Source organism: Oncorhynchus masou, unplaced genomic scaffold, assembly GCF_036934945.1.
Source record: "Oncorhynchus masou masou isolate Uvic2021 unplaced genomic scaffold, UVic_Omas_1.1 unplaced_scaffold_685, whole genome shotgun sequence".
Lineage (NCBI taxonomy): Eukaryota > Metazoa > Chordata > Actinopteri > Salmoniformes > Salmonidae > Oncorhynchus > Oncorhynchus masou.
In genome coordinates, this window is record NW_027013300.1 from 277,181 (window position 1) to 298,740 (window position 21,560).

The 21,560-nt window shown below is 43.9% G+C and overlaps 1 pseudogene; it reads left to right on the top strand.

The window, feature by feature from the left end:
* Window positions 1–861: 861 nt before the first annotated feature.
* LOC135536932 (sodium/potassium-transporting ATPase subunit alpha-1-like) lies at window positions 862–20,390 on the top strand (annotated as a pseudogene).
* Window positions 20,391–21,560: the final 1,170 nt, after the last annotated feature.

Genomic DNA, 21,560 nt, shown 5'->3' on the forward strand with positions numbered 1-21,560 from the left:
TCAAGAATCAATAGGTACATATGAAAATGGATGGAGAAACCGCAGTTTTCCCCTTCGTCGGCTTTTCATGACATCACTCTGTATTCAGCTTCAAAGGAGTAGGTTTTGGTTCTATTCAACCAGTGAGTGACAAATACTGCAGAGAGAAACCCATGTTCATTCATTGTCCTCATCCTTTACTGGTTGGGTTATTGTTAACATCTTTGTTTTCAGTGAGAGTTCTGTAAACTCACAAATACCTTTATTTCTTTATTTTATCATGGAGTCAAACTGAGACCAAGGTTTCTTTTACAGATGAGTCCTAAATGACAGAAATCAACATTTAAATACAAAATGCGAGCAGAAGGAAAAACATGGTCATTCAAAACAACCACATTCATCAGTAATAAGGTATTCAATCAGCTTTCTGAATTGCCCCAGAGGCAACAAAACATCACATTTAAGAACATTTTGAAGATTTTTCAGATTGCTACTCAAATATCTACATGTGGTAGGTGCTAAAGTGACCCATAGTTGAATTACTGGTTGGGTTATTTTTAACCCATGTGTTTATTGTGAGTACTTTCAACTTCCAACTACCTACATACACATGGTATTGTAGGTACTACAGCGGCAAATGGTTGGGTCACTGGTTGTGTTATTTCGAACCCATTTGTTTATTGTGAGTACCATCAACTTCCGACAGGGAAGCTTTCGTTATGGGGGCTCATGGTCAAAATGACATAGCTGTACAGGTGAAGATTGGCACAGATCCAACTCCTTCTCCCCAACCCCTCCCATCCTCGGCCCCTTCTCCACACATCTCATTCATTCCTCCTGTGCACCTCCCCTTGGCCAGGTAAACCATATAAATATTCAATCCTCAGTTAGCTACCCAGGGAGCTCTTGGTTGCCTCGAGACGTGGAGGAAGAGGGAGAGAGGCAGGTGTAGACGTGCAACAGGTGGAGTTTCTCAGGATAAGGAGGAAATAAATGATCTTCACAAAACCACTGGGATTGAGACAGCGGTGCAAGGATGGGGCTTGTAGTAAGTCTGCATTGCACTTTTCATTATCAGGATTTTAATAGACTTATTTTGTGTTCTTTCATCTTAACTAAAATATGTCATTTTACAGTTCATACTTGCAAAAAAGATTTCTCTATATTTCACGTTAATTGCTGCTTCTTAAGGGGATTTTATACATTTCCAAATGGAATTTCATTACCCAGAGCCACATTGATAGTTTACAGCTTCTCATCATTAACGTGTGTTTTGACATACAGAAGGGGAAAGATGATTATAAACTGGCGGCGACCTCCGAGGACGATGGAAAGAAGAAGAGTGAAAAGCAGGTGAAGAAAGCGAAGGAGAAGATGGATAAGGATGACCTGAAAAAGGAAGTTGACCTGGTGAGGAAAACTGATTATTTATTCATTTATTCATCTAATTTAGATGACATGGACAGTGCACATGAATCCATATGCAATTTGTTTAAAATATATACAATGACATAGCTTCAAAATGTTTGTGTTTTCTATAAGAAAAGACAAAGATGCATAGAACACTGTAACGAAAAAACGTTTTTTCCCACATGAAAAAAGACAACAGTTGACTGTAGAATACTACAGTTCTAACTATAGAATTCTACATTAAACTGTAGAATACTATACTGTACCCTCGATCATGTGTAGTACCTACTGTAGAATGCTATAGAAAATATGACAGTATTATTGTTGTTTTTTAACACTGTAGAAAATACTACAGTAATGTTCACAAAAACACAACAGTCCACAAAAACACTACACTTATTTGACTTTATTAACTACAACAGTATTTAATATGCATATACCCTGCCAATTCTATTCCCCATTGTGAGCCACTCATAAGTGAGAAATTATCCGTTCAGACCTACAAGTTATGGAAAATGCTTTCTTTCACTATTTTTTCAGTAGGTTTCCTGAAGGAAAGTGTGTCAAAGATAATGAAACCAAAAAACTATAGTAAATAATATAGTAATGCATTAATGTTATACGGTCATTTGGGCGGGGAAAGAATTGCTGTATTTAAAATGGTACTGTAATTCCATCCCACAGAATTAAGTACCGTAAAAAAAAATGTTGGAGCTCCTAAAACGTTTTGACCACTAGTGGGTGCATGGTATTGTTGTTTCTGGCTCATTACCATATTTTGAGGCTTGCCTTGTAAGAGGCTGTATTTGTTGCACCCGTTATCGAGAACGTTGTACCAATTTAACTGGTGTGTGGTAGTAGCGCCCCAACCATTTCAAATGTATAGGGAACATACTGAAGTGGCAGTAAGTCTTAAACCTTTCATGGTTGAGCATTTTGCCATGTCCTTCTGGTCTGTAGCCGCTGACCGTTTGGAAGCCTTTGTTAAGGCCTCTAGAAGTGCTAATGATATGAAACACAAAATATGAATTGATATGCTGTAATGTGTAAGCACTACCTAACAGCTAACCTGCTTGTACCAATCCCATGTCGAGTAAAACACTTTGAAATACAAACCCCTTCTCCCCTCAATTAATTTCATTCATTCCAATTACAGTCAGTAGTATTCACTGTTTTTCACACATTTCTAACTTTAACTGTATATATAACTGTAAAACAACACATTTCACTGAACCTGTCCAGTGTGACAATAACAAATAAATAAAAATTAACTGTATATTAGAGTAAATTCTATGATATTTTACTGTCATTACACAGTAATTGCTTTGATACTTTATTCATATTACAGTAGGCAATATTAAATACAGTAACTTACCACTAGCTGCCTGTAAGTTACTGTAAAATTCACAGCAACCCCTTTACAGTGTAAGCCTATTCATCTCTGTGGGCCAGAAAAGGTGCAGCACACAACCTATCAAGCCTGTATAAAGCTCTTTGGTTTATAGATTTGCATTTGGGCACTCATTTGCATTTCATTTACTTACAATCACTCTGCAGTGAGTCTTGGGGGTAGTTCTAAAACCCCAATAGCCTGTGTTTAAACTTGAGAGAAACAGTAGCCTTTCGTTGGAAACTGCTTTCTTACATGTAGCGAAATAGGAAGGATATGTGCACTGTGCAGTACTTATTCAGGGCAGAAGGTAACATTCAGTAATGGATTCAGTCACGAATCAGAGCGATTCCGTCCATCATACAGAAACAAATGACTCTTCTATGGTTTAGAGTCAAATCTATGCTGCATGACCTTGTCATACATATAATCAGTTCAAACTATTGGAGAAATGTGTTTCATCACTAAATGTTCTGTTTACTTCTACCAATGTGGAAAGATTAAAGAACATTCTCTCTCTCTCTCTCTCTCTCTCTCTCTCTGTCTCTGTCTCTCTCTCTCTCTATCTTTCTCTCTATCTCTGTCTCTGTCTCTGTCTCTCTCTCTCTCTCTCTCTCTATCTCTCTGTCTCTCTCTATCTCTCTCTGTCTGTCTCTGTCTCTCTCTATCTCTCTCTCTCTATCTCTCTGTCTCTGTCTCTCTCTCTCTCTCTCTCTGTCTCTCTCTCTGTCTCTGTCTCTCTCTCTCTCTCTCTCTCTCTCTCTCTCTCTCTCTCTGTCTCTCTCTCTCTCTCTCTCTCTGTCTCTGTCTCTGTCTCTGTCTCTGTCTCTGTCTCTGTCTCTGTCTCTCTCTCTCTCTCTCTGATTTCTGACCACAAGTTGTCTCTGGATCTTAACTCTCACAGACTTAGCCTCTGTCTCTGTATCTATCTCTGTTCATCTCTCTGTTCTCTTCTGATTTAGGATGTTCAAGTTGACCTTGGATGAGCTTAACAGGAAATATGGCACAGACTTAGCCAGGGTGAGTGAATATCTATGTGTGTTCATGTGTGTTCATGTGTGTTCATGTGTGTTCATGTTTGTTCATGTGTGTTCATGTGTGCCTCCGTTTGTAACATTGACAACCAGTTGGATCAGTAGCTCCTATGGATGAAAGCTGACTGTAATTTGCGTTGGTAGAATTTCCTCTGCCTTCTAAGTCAAGATGGCATCACTATCTAACACCGAATCGTAACATATGAAACATATCTATATCTTCCTAAAGTTTACACAGTTTGGAGTAAAACATATATTTTCAGATTGTGTGACATCACTTTGCTTACTTTGTGCCTTCTCTTTCCTCCTTTCCCTTCTCTTTCCTCCTTCCCTCCCTCCTCCTTTCCCTTCTATTTCCTCCTTCCCTCCCCCTCCTTTCCCTTCTCCTTCCTCCTTCTCTCCCTCCTCCTTTCCCTTCTCTTTCCCCCTTCCCTCCCTCCTCCTTTCCCTTCTCTTTTCTCCTTCCCTCCCTCCTCCTTTCCCTTCTCTTTCCTCCTTCCCTCCCTCCTCCTTTCCCTTCTCTTTCCTCCTTCCCTCCCTCCTCCTTTCCCTTCTATTTCCTCCTTCCCTCCCCCTCCTTTCCCTTCTCTTTCCTCCTTCCCTCCCTCCTCCTTTCCCTTCTCTTTCCTCCTTCCCTCCCTCCTCCTTTCCCTTCTCTTTCCTCCTTCCCTCCCTCCTCCTTTCCCTTCTCTTTTCTCCTTCCCTCCCTCCTCCTTTCCCTTCTCTTTCCTCCTTCCCTCCCTCCTCCTTTCCCTTCTCTTTCCTCCTTCCCTCCCTCCTCCTTTCCCTTCTCTTTCCTCCTTCCCTCCCTCCTCCTTTCCCTTCTCTTTCCCCCTTCCCCCCTCCTCCTTCCCCCCTCCCTTTACATGTTCCCTCTCTCCTTCTTCCCCCACCTAGGGTCTATCCTCGGTTCGGGCTAAGGAGATCCTTCTTCGAGATGGCCCCAACACCCTGACTCCTCCCCGCACTACCCCTGAGTGGGTGAAGTTCTGCAAGCAGCTGTTTGGCGGGTTCTGCATGCTGCTGTGGATCGGAGCTGTGCTCTGCTTCATAGCCCACATTATCCAGGTCACCTCAGAGGAAGAGCCGACCAATGCTAACGTGAGAATCATACAATCATAGAATTCAGAGATCATTTGAGATGAAGGCTCCAGGGTCTGGAAGGCTTTTCCTACTTAATGATAACGCAATATTCTCATAATCATTCTACCTCTTCTTTAACAGTTGTACCTGGGCCTTGTGCTCGCTGTTGTCGTCATTATCACCGGTTGTTTCTCCTACTACCAAGAAGCCAAGAGCTCAAAGATCATGGACTCCTTCAAAAACCTGGTCCCGCAGGTTAGACTTCTGCCTTTTCAAACTCCTCTGAGAAGAACTCTATCATATAGTTACGTGTGCGGATGTTAATCGTGTCATCTTCCTTGTAGCAAGCCCTGGTTGTCCGTGACGGTGAGAAGAAGAACATCAACACTGAAGAAGTGGTGGTTGGCGATATAGTGGAGGTGAAAGGCGGAGATAGGATACCAGCTGATTTGCGTATCGTCTCTGCCAGCGGCTGCAAGGTGGATACTTAAAAATACATTAAGTCACGTGTCAGACGCGTAAATGTAATTCATTCGTTGTTGTATTGACACAATTATCTTTGCCCACTCAGGTGGACAACTCCTCTCTCACTGGTGAATCTGAGCCCCAAACTCGTAGTCCCGATTTTAGCAATGACAACCCCCTGGAAACCAGGAACATTGCCTTCTTCTCTACCAACTGTGTTGAAGGTAACTATCTGCATTTATTGAATAGTTCAAATTTCTTGTATATATTCGTTATTTTAAGAGGGGATTCAGACCGGAGTTAAAAGCGCGTGTATTGAACTTTATTCATTTTGTATGCACTGTTTATTTGTTTCTATTCTGTTTGTATTCTGCCATTGAATTTAAGCACATGGGAAACGCCAGAAATTGAGGTGTGTCGGAGGTGTGTCTGACCTTGATTTAATACCCAAATAATTCCATCACCATTAATAAGGTCGAGCAAATATGCCGGTTATAAGTGGAAAAGCATCTACTTTATTTTTCCCCGATAGAAGTAACAGCATTCTCCATGCACTGAAATGTATAAATTGATAAGAGCTCATTGATAAGAGCTAGGTAAATGAGTAATCCCCACAGTGAAGTATGAAATATGTGCCGTTATGCAGATGTTTTTATTGTATGGCCTTATAACTTGCAGGGATTAAATTTGGAGACACACGCCAAATGGGATGACAAGGTAAAGAGTTGCGCCACATGTAACCTTTGTGCCCTTTAGGATGTTTTAAACATATTCTCCAACGTTTCTTGTTTTTTTATTAGCCACTATCGGTTGGTGACTGTACATAATAACCACGTATATTTAGTGTTCGTTCCCTTCTCTACATTCCTATCATTCCATCACACCATCACATCGTTTGATTTAGCCTACCTTTCTCTCGTTCATCAATAAACGCTGTCACGTCTTTGTGTCTGTGGCTGAGGGTCAAGTAATAGTGTATACTATTTCATGAAGGTCCAATACAAATTGTAGTAAAAATAAATCGGGGGCTTTTTGGCCTATTAAATCATTCTGGAGCTGTAACGGATACATTGATCTTGACGCACAGCGCAACACTTTGCACAGTTTCATGATCAGTGCAGGCAATTTGGGTATGTTTATTATATCATACTATTTTATACTATTCTCCATATTATATTTATAAAACTATTATAGGTTAGACTATTTTCAACATTACAATTAACTGAATGTGTCAACTTTCAAAATACCTTTATTTGTGCATAAAGGCTTTATTTTTCCATGAAGTAGGATTCATGATTATTCCCTAAACACAAATAATGTGTAAAATCAGTGTTTTAAAATTTACCCATGGGTTCGGAAACAGCCTTGAAAACACATATTTGTCTCTATCGTTCTATATTCTCAACACAATCTCTACAATCAAGTCTTGTGGCGATCAAATTCAAATATAAAGTACACAGGTATTTAAAGAGATTACTTAAGATAAATTAACAGAAAAATGAATTAAACAAAAACTCCCTGATTGAATTGGTTGGCCACCAAGTGGGTGTGTTTTCTGAGGTTTAATTACATGTATTCAGTGCTAGCAAGGAAACCTTGTTAAAAGCGCCTCCATAAAGTAAGTCTGAATACCAACTACTGAGAAGTGGGTAGGAAAGGGAGGCATAGGAAAAGTGTTCAGTTGTCTCTTTGTGATTCTAAACTAGGAATCATCAAATCATCCATTTTTGTTCTTGGGCAGATGGTCAGGGAGCCAGAACATAATTGGCTGCAAGAAGCCCAAACAGATATAATTTTTGTAATTTGTATATGATCACGTGTTTCTCTATTGTGTGTGGGAATACTTGTGAACATATTTCCCAAATTAAAATCACCTGGAGCTGATTTCCTGGGGGTTGAAATTTTAGTTTTACGTCCAACAATGAAAATGCCCCCCCCCCCCCCCCTCCCATATATATTTATTTATATATTTATTATATTATATATATTTATTACATATTTATGTATTTATATATATCTATTATAATGTTTTTTATATATTATTTTAACAATTTTGTTATATGTATATATATATATATATACACATATATATATATTAAAAATTGCTCAGAGATCATGGGAAGGCAAAATGAAACCACCCTCGTTCCAAATTCGGCGCACGGGCCGCCAGTTGGAGAACCCTGTTCTAAACCATATACTAAATTTTTGACACTTCCAGGAACGGCCAGAGGTATCGTCATCAACACTGGTGACCACACTATCATGGGTCGTATCGCCGCGTTGGCCATGAGTCTGGAAAGTGGGCAGACGCCTCTCGGAATTGAAATTGATCACTTCATTGAAATCATCACCGGTGTGTCCGTCTTCTTCGGTGTGACTTTCTTAATCCTCTCCGTCATTCTGGGCTATGGATGGCTGCCATCCATCATCTTCCTCATTGGAATCATCGTCGCTAATGTGCCAGAGGGTCTCCTGGCTACTGTAACTGTGAGTGCTGATGAAAAATCATGTTTAACAAAAACTTAATGAAGAAAATGTATACAACATTTGACAAAATATGTTTTGTCTAATTTTCTATTATTTAACCCTCTGCTATGGATTTCCATCTTAGGTGTGTCTAACTCTGACTGCCAAGCGTATGGCCAAGAAGAACTGCCTGGTGAAGAATCTGGAAGCTGTGGAGACCTTGGGGTCCACCTCCACCATCTGTTCCGACAAGACTGGCACCCTGACCCAGAACAGAATGACCGTGGCTCACATGTGGTTCGACAACCAGATCCATGACGCTGACACCACAGAGAACCAGAGTGGTACCTCTTTCGACAAAAGCTCTGCCACCTGGGCTGCCCTGGCTAGAGTGGCTGGCCTGTGCAACCGAGCCGTCTTCCTGGCAGAACAGAACAACGTACCTATCCTCAAGAGAGATGTGAGCGGTGATGCCTCAGAGACTGCCCTGCTGAAGTGTATCGAGCTGTGCTGTGGGTCTGTCAAAGACATGAGAGAAAAGTACAGCAAAGTCGTTGAGATCCCCTTCAACTCCACCAACAAATACCAGGTAACCACGTGGTCGATCAAATCTAATCAAGCTTTATTTACACAGAAAATTACAGACATGGAATGCAACACAATGTGCTTCACATGGGAAAAAAACTATGGAAGTAAAAACTGAAATATTTACTACATATTTTACTACTGAGATCTAAAATATGGTGTGATGGACTTAAAATCATGGATGGCTTTTCTCAATCAGCTTGTTACTGCTACTGGGTATCTACATCCAGTCAGCTTGTAACTACTACTGGGTATCTACATCCAGTCAGCTTGTTACTGCTACTGGGTATCTACATCCAGTCAGCTTGTTACTGTTATGTACTTGAGTGAAGATCTACGGTTTTCCAGAAAACAGAGTTCTTTAATGAAAAACAGGAATGGCATAAATCCTCTTACGTAGTCAATGGAACAAAAAGAACGTTAGAATAATGCAGGATGCACCTGCCAGGCAGACTCCGACAGGATAGGACAAGTGGAAGCAAACGGGACGACAGCTTGCTTCTGGCATCAAAAACACAAACAAGAATCAGACACTGAAAGTAGCAGGAACAGAGAGAGAAATAGAGACCTAATCAGAGGGGGAAGAGAGAACAGGTGGGAAGGAGTGAATGAGCTAGTTAGGGGAGATGTAGAACAGCTGAAGAATGAGAGACAGAGAAGGTAACCTAAAAAGACCAGCAGAGAGAGACAGAGTGAAGAGAAAGGACAGGAACAGACATAACAAGACATGACAGTACCCCCCCAGTCACCAGCGCTCCTGGCGTCGAGGAGGAAACCTGCAACGGAGGAAATCATCGATAGCGAATCAGCAGTCAGGGCTTGTACCCCTCCCAATCCACTAGGTACTGATGACCACGGCCCCGAGGGCGCATGTCCAAAATCTTACGAACCCTGTAGATCCAAGTCACGGGCTTAACACAGGAGACATAACGAAGATGCTACTGCGACAGGATTAATGACCTGAGAAATACGGAACGGACCAATGAACCGCGGGGCCAACTTGCGAGAACTGTCTTAAGGGGAAGGTTCTGAGTGGAGGTATCTGACCGCAACAATATCTAGGACTCTTGGTCCTACGCTTGTTAGCGGCCCTCACAGTCTGCGCCCTGTTACGGCAAAGTGCCGACCTGACCCCCTTCCAGGTGCGTCGCAACGCTGGACAAAAGCCTGAGCGGAGGGACGCAGGACTCTAGCTGAGATGAGAACAGCGGAGGCTGGTACCCGAGGCTACTCTGAAAAGGGGATAGACCGGTAGCATCCAGTCAGCTTGTTTCTGACCTACGCAGGGTTATCTACACCCAGTCTGATTGGCTTGTTACCGCTACTGGGGATGAAAGCCGGACGAGAGACTGACGGAAGCCCCAATCAAACGGCAAAACTCCCTCCAAAATTGAGACGTGAACTGCGGGCCTCTGTCGGAAACGACGTCAGACGGAAGGCCATGAAGAAAACATTTGTAATGATCTGAGCCGTCTCCTTAGCTGAGGAATGAAATCTAGAGAATCTATCGACAACCGTAAGAATAACTGTCTTCTGATGAAGGCAGTCCGGTGATAAAATCTAAAGCGATGTGAGACCACGGTCGAGAGGGAATGGGAAGCGGTGAGACGGCCGGCAGGAGGAGAGTTCAGATTTAGTCTGCGCGCATCCAAGACAAATCAGCTTGTGGGCCACCAGAAACGCTGGCGAATGCTACGGGGTGGCCGGCTAACTTGGCAGAGTGGGCCCACTAGTAGGAACGGGAACCAGAAGGTAGGACAAGCTTGTGAGCGAGTGCTTGCTTTACCTGCCTCTCAATTCCCCAGACAGTCAACCCGACAACACGCCCCTCAGGGAGAATCCCCTCGGGGTCGGTGGAGACTACAACCAGAAGAACTTGATAAAGCATCAGGCTTGGTGTTTTTGAGCCCGGACGATAAGAAATAACAAACTATCGAAAAACAGAGCCCAACGAGCCTGACGTGCATTAAGTCGTTTGGCTGAACGGATGTACTCAAGGTTCCTATGGTCAGTCCAAAGTCAAAAGCTCCAACCACTGTCGCCATTCGCCTAGGGCTGCTATTACCAACATCATAGTTACGTTCTGACGGCGATAAGCGATGAGAGAAAAACGCGCAAGGATGGACCTTGCCTAGCGCTGAGAAAGAATGGCTCCAGTCAGCTTCAACCTCAACAACAAACTGACTAGAGATGTCAGGTGTAACAAGAATAGGTGCGGATGTAAAACGATTCTTAAGAAGATCAAAAGCTCCCTGGGCGGAAACGGACCACTGCACGTCTTAACAGAAGTAAGGGCTGTGAGGGGACTGCCACCTGACCGAAATTACGGATGAAACTAGAAATTAGCGAAGCCCAGAAAGCGCTGCAGCTCACGCGTGACTTAGGAACGGGCCAATCAATGACAGCCTGGACCTTAGCGGGATCCATCTTAATGCCCTCAGCGGAAATAACGGAACCAGGGACAGAGGCGGCATGAAAAGTGCACTTCTCAGCCTTCACATAAAGACAGTTCTCCATCCAGGCGCTCAGCTCGCACGTGCTGAACATGAATCGAGAGAGACGGTGAAAAAATCAGGATATCGTCCATGTAAACGAAAACAAAAATGTTCAGCATGTCTCTCAGGACGTCGTTAACTAGTGCCTGAAAGACAGCTGGAGCGTTATCGAGGCCGAAAGGAAGAACCCGGTATTCAAAGTGCCCTAACGGAGTGTTAAACGCCGTCTTCCACTCGTCCCCCTCCCTGATGCGCACGAGATGGTAGGCGTTACGAAGGTCCAATTTGGTGAAAAACCTGGCTCCCTGCAGGATCTCGAAGGCTGAAGACATAAGAGGAAGTGGATAACGATTCTTAACTGTTATGTCATTCAGCCCTCGATAATCCACGCATGGGCGCAGGGACCCGTCCTTCTTCTGAACAAAAAAAACCCCGCTCCGGCGGGAGAGGAGGAGGAGACTATGGTACCGGCGTCGAGCGAAACCGACAAATAATCCTCGAGAGCCTTACGTCAGCCGACAGAGAGTATAATCTACCCGGGGGAGTAGTTCCCGGAAGGAGATCAATACTACAGTCATACATCCGGTGTGGAGGGAGAGAAGTGGCCTTGAACGACTGAACACCGTGCGCAGATCGTGATACTCCTCCGGCACCCCTGTCAAATCGCCAGGCTCCTCCTGTGAAGAAGAGACAGAGGAAACAGGAGGGATAGCAGACATTAAACAGGTCACATGACAAGAAACATTCCAGGATAGGATAGTATTACTAGACCAATTAATAGAAGGGTTATGGCGCACTAGCCAGGGATGACCCAAAACAACAGGTGTAAAAGGTAACGAAAAATTAGAAAAGAAATGGTTTCGCTATGATTACCAGAGACAGTGAGGGTTAAAGGCAGCGTCTCACGCTGAATCTTGGGGAGAGAACTACCATCTAAAGCGAACAAGTGGGCTCCCCTAACTGTCTGAGAGGAATGTCATGTTCCCGAGCCCAGGTCTCGTCCATAAAACAGCCCTCCGCCCCAGAGTCTATCAAGGCACTGCAGGAAGCAGATGAACCGGGCCAGGAAGATCGGAAATCCAGTGCGTGATCCAGAAGGAGAGGCCTTGTTGCGCTCACCAGTAGCCCTCCTCTTACTGATGAGCTCTGGCTTTTACTGGACATGAGGTGACAAAATGACCAGCGGAGCCGCAGTAGAGACAGAGGCGATTGGTGATTCTCCGTTCCTTCTCCTTGGCCGAGATGCGGATACCCCCAGCTGCATAGGCTCAGCATCCGAGCCGGCGGAGGAGGGTGGCAGTGATGCGGCAGGTGGCAGTGATGTGGAGAGGGGAACGGAGAACGCGAGCTAGCTCGGCGACGAAGATCAATCCGTCCAGTCAGCTTGTAAGGAGTCCAGACTGGAAGGAACCTCCCGGGAGAGGATCTCATCCTTAACCTCGACGAGGAGACCCTCCAGAAAATCGAGCAAAGCCGGCTCGTTCCAGTCACTAGAGGCAGCGAGAGTGCAAAACTCAATAGAATAATCCATTATGGATCGATTCCCCTGACATAGGGAAGACAGGGCCCTGGAAGCCTCTCCCCAAAAACAGAACGGTCAAAAACCCGTATCATCTCCTCCTTAAAGTCCTGATACTGGTTAATACACTCAGCCCTCGCCTCCCAGATTGCCGTGCCCCACTCACGCACCCGTCCGGTAAGGAGAGAAATGACGTAGGCGATGCGGGCTGCGCTCCTGGAGTAAGTGTTGGGCTGGAGAGAGAACACCACATCACACTGAGTGAGGAATGAGCGGCACTCAGTGGGCTCCCCAGTAACACGGCGGGTTGTTGATCCTGGGCTCCGGAGACTCGGAAACCCTGGAAGTGGGCAGTGGATCGAGGTGGAGTTGGTGAACCTGTCTTGTGAGGTTGCCAGGGTCTCAACGGCATGTCGAGCAGCAGACAATTCCTCCTCGTGTCTGCCTAGCATCGCTCCCTGGATCTACGGCGGATGAAAAGGGTCAGCCGCTGGGTCCATTCTTGGTCTGATTCTTCTGTTATGTACTTGAGTGAAGACCCAAAAGCGGTTTTAACAGAAAACAGAGTTCTTTAATGAAAAACAGGAATGGCATAAATCCTCTTCCAACGTAGTCAATGGAACAAAAGGAACTAGAATAATGCAGGATGCACCTGCCAGGCAGACTCCGACAGGATAGGACAAGGTGGAAGCCGGGTCAGCTTGCTTTGCATCAAAAACACAAACAAGAATCAGACACTGAAAGTAGCAGGAACAGAGAGAGAAATAGAGACCTAATCAGAGGGGGAAGAGAGAACAGGTGGGAAGGAGTGAATGAGCTAGTTAGGGGAGATGTAGAACAGCTGAAGAATGAGAGACAGAGAAGGTAACCTAAAAAGACCAGCAGAGAGAGACAGAGTGAAGAGAAAGGACAGGAACAGACATAACAAGACATGACAGTTACTGCTACTGGGTATCTACATCCAGTCAGCTTGTAACTGCTACTGGGTATCTACATCCAGTCAGCTTGTTACTGCTACTGGGTATCTACATCCAGTCAGCTTGTTACTGCTACTGGGTATCTACATCCAGTCAGCTTGTTACTGCTACTGGGTATCTACATCCAGTCAGCTTGTTACTGCTAGTCAGCTTGTTACTGCTACTGGGTATCTACATCAGTCAGCTTGTAACTGCTACTGGGTATCTACATCCAGTCAGCTTGTTACTGCTACTGGGTATCTGCATCCAGCTTCAGCTTGTTACTGGGTATCTACATCCAGGGTAACAGTGCTACTGGGTATCTACATCCAGTCAGCTTGTAACTGCTACTGGGTATCTACATCCAGTCAGCTTGTTACTGCTACTGGGTATCTACATCCAGTCAGCTTGTTACTGCTACTGGGTAACTGCTACTGGGTATCTACATCCAGTCAGCTTGTAACTTCTACTGGGTATCTACATCCAGTCAGCTTGTAACTGCTACTGGGTATCTACATCCAGTCTTGTAAGCTTGTAATCCAGTCAGCTTGTAACTGCTACTGGGTATCTATATCCAGTCAGCTTGTGTGCTACTGCTTGTTACTGGGTATCTACATCCAGTCAGCTTGTACTGCTACTGGGTATCTACACTCAGCTTGTAACTACTGCTACTGGGTATCTATACAGTCAGCTTGGCTACTGGGTATCTACATCCAGTCAGCTTGTAACTGCTACTGGGTATCTACATCCAGTCAGCTTGTAACAGCTACTCCAGGGTATCTACATCCAGTCAGCTTGTTACTGCTACTGGGTATCTACATCCAGTCAGCTTGTTACTGTCATCTATATCCAGTCAGCTTGTTACTGCTACTGGGTATCTATATCCAGTCAGCTTGTTACTGCTACTGGGTATCTACATCCAGTCAGCTTGTTACTGCTACAGTGGGTATCTATATCCAGTCAGCTTGTCTAAATCCAGTCAGCTTGTTACTGCTACTGGATATCTACAACCAGTCAGCTTGTTACTAATACTGGGTATCTACATCCAGTCAGCTTGTAACTGCTACTGGGTATCTACATCCAGTCAGCTTGTAACTGCTACTGGGTATCTACATCCAGTCAGCTTGTAACTGCTACTGGGTATCTACATCCAGTCAGCTTGTAACTGCTACTGGGTATCTACATCCAGTCAGCTTGTAACTGCTACTGGGTATCTATATCCAGTCAGCTTGTTACTGCTACTGGGTATCTACATCCAGTCAGCTTGTTACTGCTACTGGGTATCTACATCCAGTCAGCTTGTTACTGCTACTGTGTATCTACATCCAGTCAGCTTGTAACTGCTACTGGGTATCTATATCCAGTCAGCTTGTAACTGCTACTGGGTATCTATATCCAGTCAGCTTGTTACTGCTACTGGGTATCTACATCCAGTCAGCTTGTAACTACTACTGGGTATCTACATCCAGTCAGCTTGTAACTACTACTGGGTATCTACATCCAGTCAGCTTGTTACTGCTACTGGGTATCTACATCCAGTCAGCTTGTAACTACTACTGGGTATCTACATCCAGTCCGCTTGTAGCTACTACTGGGTATCTACATCCAGTCAGCTTGTAACTGCTACTGGGTATCTATATCCAGTCAGCTTGTTACTGCTACTGGGTAACTGCTACTGGGTATCTATATCCAGTCAGCTTGTAAATGCTACTGGGTAACTGCTACTGGGTATCTATATCCAGTCAGCTTGTAAATGCTACTGGGTATCTACATCCAGTCAGCTTGTAACTGCTACTGGGTATCTACATCCAGTCAGCTTGTAACTACTACTGGGTATCTGCATCCAATAAGTAGCCGTAACTTTACTTTACCAGGCTCACTAGTTCCCTTCTGAGTTATTTAAAATAAAGTCAACCCTCTTCATGGTGTCATCTTATCTTCCACTAGCTCTCCATTCATGAGGACAGCACGGCCGGCGAGTCCAATCATCTGCTGGTGATGAAGGGAGCCCCTGAGAGGATCCTGGACAGCTGCTCCACCATCTTGCTCCAAGGCAAAGAACATCCTCTGGATGACGAGTTAAAGGAATCATTTCAGAAAGCCTACGAAGCGCTAGGAGGACTGGGAGAGAGAGTGCTGGGTAAGAGGGCACACCAATATGGAAAAATATTCATTCAAAGGTTTGGGAGCTAATGTACAGTCTTGAACATGCAGAATTTGTTCTAGGTTGTTTCTGCCTCTGCGTCCTTTCCAGGTTTCTGCCATTTCCAGCTCCCTGATGACCAGTTTCCAGAAGGCTTTGACTTTGACTGTGAAGATGTGAACTTTCCCACTGAGAATCTGTGCTTCGTTGGCCTCATGTCCATGATTGACCCTCCCCGTGCTGCTGTGCCTGACGCTGTGAGCAAGTGCAGGTGTGCTGGAATCAAGGTATGGCAATATCATAGTAAACTCAAGACTCTTCGGCCATCACACATAGCAGCCACTGTGAACAGGCCACTCAACTTCCCGTCCTACCCTTAGGTTATCATGGTCACTGGGGATCATCCCATCACTGCGAAGGCCATTGCCAAGGGTGTGGGCATCATCTCTGAGGGCAACGAGACTGTTGAGGAAATTGCTGCTCGTCTGAAAATCCCAGTTTCTGAGGTCAACCCAAGGTATGTTGCAGTTTGTTCGGGAATATTTCAGTGTATGTCATCACACTGTCTACACTTAAAGAGGAGTGACAGAAACCTATATTTAGCCATTTTGTGAAAAATACAAGCCAGTTATATTTAGCTTATATTTTAGCTTTCTGTCTTTGTGCCATGCAGAGATGCCAAGGCCTGTGTTGTCCACGGTGGAGAGCTGAAGGACATGACCCCCGAAGAGTTGGATGACATCCTGAAGCATCACACTGAGATTGTGTTTGCCAGAACTTCTCCTCAGCAGAAACTGATTATTGTGGAGGGTTGCCAGCGTCAGGTACAATTGAGTTAATGAATCCATGCTTATGAGTCAGCCAGGATCATTGCATCTTTCGTTGCTAAGATCTTTAAAACCTCTACAGGATTGGTGGGTTCCCCATGGGACGGTTGAGCTAACATAGGCTAATGCGATTAGCATGAGGTTGTAAGTAACAAGAACATATCCCAGAACATAGACATATCTGATATTGGCAGAAAGCTTACATTTGTGTTACTCTAGCTGTACTGTCCAATTTACAGTAGCTATTACAATGAAATAATACCATGCTATTGTTTGAGGATAGCGCACAGTTATGAACTTGAAAGTTATTATTAAACCATTATTAGGCACATTTGGGCAGTCTTACACAACATTTTAAACAAAAATACAATGGTTAATTTGATCAGTCTAAAACTTTGCACATACAATGCTGCCATCTAGTGGCCAAAATCTAAATTGCGACTGGGCTAGAATAATACATTGTGGCCTTTCTCTTTCAAAGATGATGGTACAGAACAAATACAAAAAATGCATGTTTTTTTCTTTGCATTATCTTACCAGATCTAATGTGTTATATTCTCCTGCATTCATTTCACAGTTCCACAAACTTCAAAGTGTTTCCTTTCAAATTGTATCAAGAATATGCATATCCTTGCTTCCGGTCCTGAGCTACAGGCAGTTAGATTTGGGTATGTCATTTTAGGCAAAAATTGAAAAAAGGGTCCGGTCCTACTAAACACCTCTCTTACTTATCCACAGGGGGCCATTGTGGCTGTGACAGGCGATGGTGTGAACGATTCCCCTGCTCTGAGGAAGGCTGACATCGGTGTTGCTATGGGTATCGCTGGATCGGACGTCTCCAAGCAGGCTGCAGACATGATCCTCCTGGATGACAACTTTGCCTCCATCGTGACTGGTGTTGAAGAGGGTATGAGGAGCTCTGCCGATGATTATCAATCTGCTGTGTCTTTCCATCCTTCTGGCATCACCCTGACTATCCCGTCCATCCTCCATTTCCCCCCAGGCCGTCTGATCTTTGACAACTTGAAGAAGTCCATCACCTACACCCTGTCCAGTAAAATTCCAGAGATGACCCCTTCCTCTTCTTGCTCCTCGCCAACATTCCACTGGCCCTAGGGACCGTCACCATCCTCTGCATCGACCTGGGAACTGACATGGTGGGTCTTTCAGATGTGGATATTCCTCCTTAGTGAACAATCTGATCATGTGTTCTGGTGCATCACCACGAACAATGTCCGTGGTCATTTCAGAGGTTGTTCAGAAGATATTCTCAGAAACATCGAAGTGACCAACGATATGTTTCTAATTCGGGTGATCTTTTCCCATTGTTACCTTCAAGATCCCCGCTATCTCCCTGGCCTATGAACAAGCTGAGAACGACATCATGAAGAGACAGCCACGGAACCCCAAAACAGACCGACTGGTGAACGAGAGACTCATTAGTGTGGCCTATGGTCAATTTGGTAAGGCTTCTGTTTAGGCCTTTATGAGTTGTATGTTGACCAGTCTGTTTCATAGCACATTTACAATCTGATCAATGTGTCTTCACTGACAAAATACTTGGTCAAACTTTATTAGGATAGTCCATCTGTATCATCAACAAAACATCATACTATCAGTTGATTAGCAACTGCTTGCCATGGTTAGGGTAAGGTAAAGTTATGGTTGGGACTAGGGTTAGTAGATAGTTAGTTGAAATGTTACTGATGTTAGTCTGTAGATAGTCCATCTGTGGATGCTCTACAGACTTTCCAAATAAAGTGTTACCAAATGCTGTCCTCCTGTTTCCTCTTCACAGGAGTGATGCTGGCCACAGCCGGCTTCTTCACATACTTTGTAATCATGGCTGAGAACGGGTTCTATCCCATGGACTTGCTAGGAATCCGTTTGGACTGGGAAAACCAGTATATCAACGACTTGGAGGACAGCTACGGCCAGCAGTGGGTGAGTACTGCTACTGAGTACTGCTAACATACTAACGGATTCATAGAAATAGAATGAATAGAAAGGGCATCTCCATTCAAGTCAATGATGGCATAATGGATGGGCTGGCATCAGTTTACCAGTCAAATTGCCAGGTTTATAGCTCCTAGCCTGTTCCATTCATTACATTTATATGAAGGGATTAGCATTAGCCTTGTTTTGAGTACCTTCTTGTGTGATGAGTTCTCCAGTTGAACTTTTTCAGTCTCTCCAATTTTTTTTATTTTGTTCATTCCAGTAAGTTTATTCCATCAGGAAATTCAAGAAAACTAACTAAATAAATTAATAAATGTGATATAGTATTAAAAAAAGGAAGTCATGGCTGGGATTATGGATCAGGGTTGTTGCACAGCTTGCATTTCAGATAGTCAGTGGACAAACAGTCACTGCCAGAGAGACAGGTCTGTAGCCTTGGCCCTGCACCACACAACCCCCAACGTCCTCTCCGTGCTTTGGGCTTCGTAGACAGCTTGCTACTACTCCTCCATTTGTGCACTTGTGGATTCCACTGCTGTCACTTACTCACATTCTCACCAAACATTTAGTAACATTGTAGTAAACAAATTCCCCCTTCTACCCTCTGTTTCCCCATCTACCCACATCTCTTCCCCTCTCTCTTCCCCTCTCTCTCCCCCTCTTGCCCCCCCCCCCTCTCGCGCTCTCTCTCTCTCCCCCTCTTGCTCCCCCCCCTCTTGCGCTCTCTCCCCCTCTTGCGCTCTCTCTCTCCCCCCCTCTTGCGCTCTCTCTCCCCCCCCTCTCTCTCTCCCCCCCTCTCTCTCTCCCCCTCTCTCTCTCTCTCCCCCTCTCCCCCCCTCTCTCTCTCTCCCCTCTCTCTCTCTCCCCCTCTCTCTCTCCCCCTCTCTCTCTCTCCCCTTATCCTTCAGACATATGAGAGCAGAAAGATAATTGAGTTCTCCTGCCACACAGCGTACTTCGCTGCTGTTGTGATTGCACAGTGGGCCGTTTTGATCGTCTGTAAGACCAGGAAGAACTCCTTCTTTCAGCAGGGACTAATGAAGTAAGTACACACATCCATCTCCGTGGTCTGGGTCCTAAGACACACACACACACGTTCATACAGCCCTGCGACTCACTTCAAAAATCAATATCCACCCTGTTGGTTTTAAATCCATCAAAATTGATTTGTTTTTCCTCTCACCTCAGGAACCGTGTTCTCATCTTCGGACTTTGTTCAGAATCCGCCCTGGCTCTCTTCCTGTCCTACTGCCCTGGGATGGACGTTGCCATCAGAATGTACCCACTCAAGTGAGCAATAGACCCTTCAGATTATGTTATGCTCTTCTGTATACCAACTTGGAACAAAGGTCACCCTCTGTTTTAAAAGATGAGGTGGAAAATGGGTGGATATTATAAAGGACAGAAACTACTGCGGTCTCACAGGATCAATACGCAGCTCCAGTGTAATGGAGTTTACTACCCAACCAAGGGAGAATACGCAGCTCTAGTGTAATGGAGTTTACTACCCAACCAAGGGAGAATACGCAACTCCCAGATTTACGCTCAATTTATTTTATTTTTATTTTCCTTCCTCTTTCCACTTGTCTTTCATTCACTTTTACCTCAAATCTTTTTCTTTTCTATTTCCTTGTCTTTTTCCTCAGGCCTTTCTGGTGGGTGTGTGCCTTTCCCTACACCCTGCTCATCTTCATCTATGATGAGGTTAGAAAATACATCATGCGACGGAACCCAGGAGGTAAGTGCTCAGGGTCTATAGACGACAACAAGTTTCTAAGTTAACGCTGACAATTGGCCGTCACTGTCAATTATTGGTCAAGAACATGACAATGACATGTATGATTGGGAGTGCGGTATTTTATCATTTGTCTCGTGGAGATTTGCAGTGTGGCAAGATGAAATCAAACTAATTTGTTTCTTCTCTGGGGAATTGTCTCTTCTTCCAGGTTGGGTGTACCAAGAGACATACTATTGAGACAAAGAGGCCGTCCCAGGATCACTCAATGTCACTCTGCTGCAGTATTGCCTTGTAATGCAATCGTTCATTTTTACAATGATATTAAACCCATTTGCCTTTGATAGACAATTCTCAGACCTTTCTTGATAGTCTGCTCCTGTAGCTCCTTAAGAGTCTTCGGTTGCACTTTACTATTGATCTTTATGGAGTCAGATTGCGTTGTCTTATTACGGGGCATCAAACACGAAAGAGGAGCATCGCACATCCAACACCAGATCACCCTAAAAAACGTTGGGTCCTGTAGCTTTATCCAACACGGATCGATCTGAAATGAGCAGCAAAGACAACAGGTCACAGTGTCAACAGTAGCCTATCCCTGGGAAATGCGTTTAGATCTACCTTTACTTGTAAATGAAGTCCATATGTCTGTTAGTCCCGGTTAGAGGACGGAAATGACCGGTAGTTTCAATTTTTTTATGTCACATGCACAAGTACATTAAAATGCCTTTCCTTCAAGCTCTAACCCCAGCAATGCAGTAATCAATAACAATGTAACACTAAAAATAACAAGGTAGAACAAAAACACACAAGATATAAAAAGAAGAAAGAAGAAAGAACACAATGTAAGTAAGCGTACTATATACAGGGTCAGTTCCAGTACCATATGTGTAGGGATACTGGTTCAATAGAGACAGATACACAGTTCACACATTTATTACTACACTCAAGACACACACACACACACACACATCAGCCAGGAAGTGGACTAGTGAAATTCTAAGTGATAGTGGTTTCTATAACAGAGAGAAAAATACACAAAATCTAATTTTATTTGTCACACGCTTTGTAAACAACAAGGATTATCCGTAACCATGGTGGCACCCACATGAATGTAGAAGTGTTTAGAAACATGTTTTATTCTTATTTGCAATAAAAGTGACTCCAAAATGACACAATACATTATTTACCATTCATTTCTATTGGGCACAAAATAATCTATAACACAACCTAAACGAACTGCATATGCATCCAACAAGTTTGTAGAGTCACAAGCTTGATGTTGTCATTGCATGCAAGAATATGGGACCAAATACTATAAAGTAGTCAAAAATACTTTGGACTACTTTATTGGGTAGAATCTTTAGGGGTGTCAATCATTTTGACCCTTACCTTTTTGAGAAAAATAAACATTACTTGTTAAACAAAATATATTTCTCAGCAATTGTATTAGTATGAAATAATATAATTGTGCTATTTTTTGGAGGATACAATATAGCTCAGTATTTTAATTA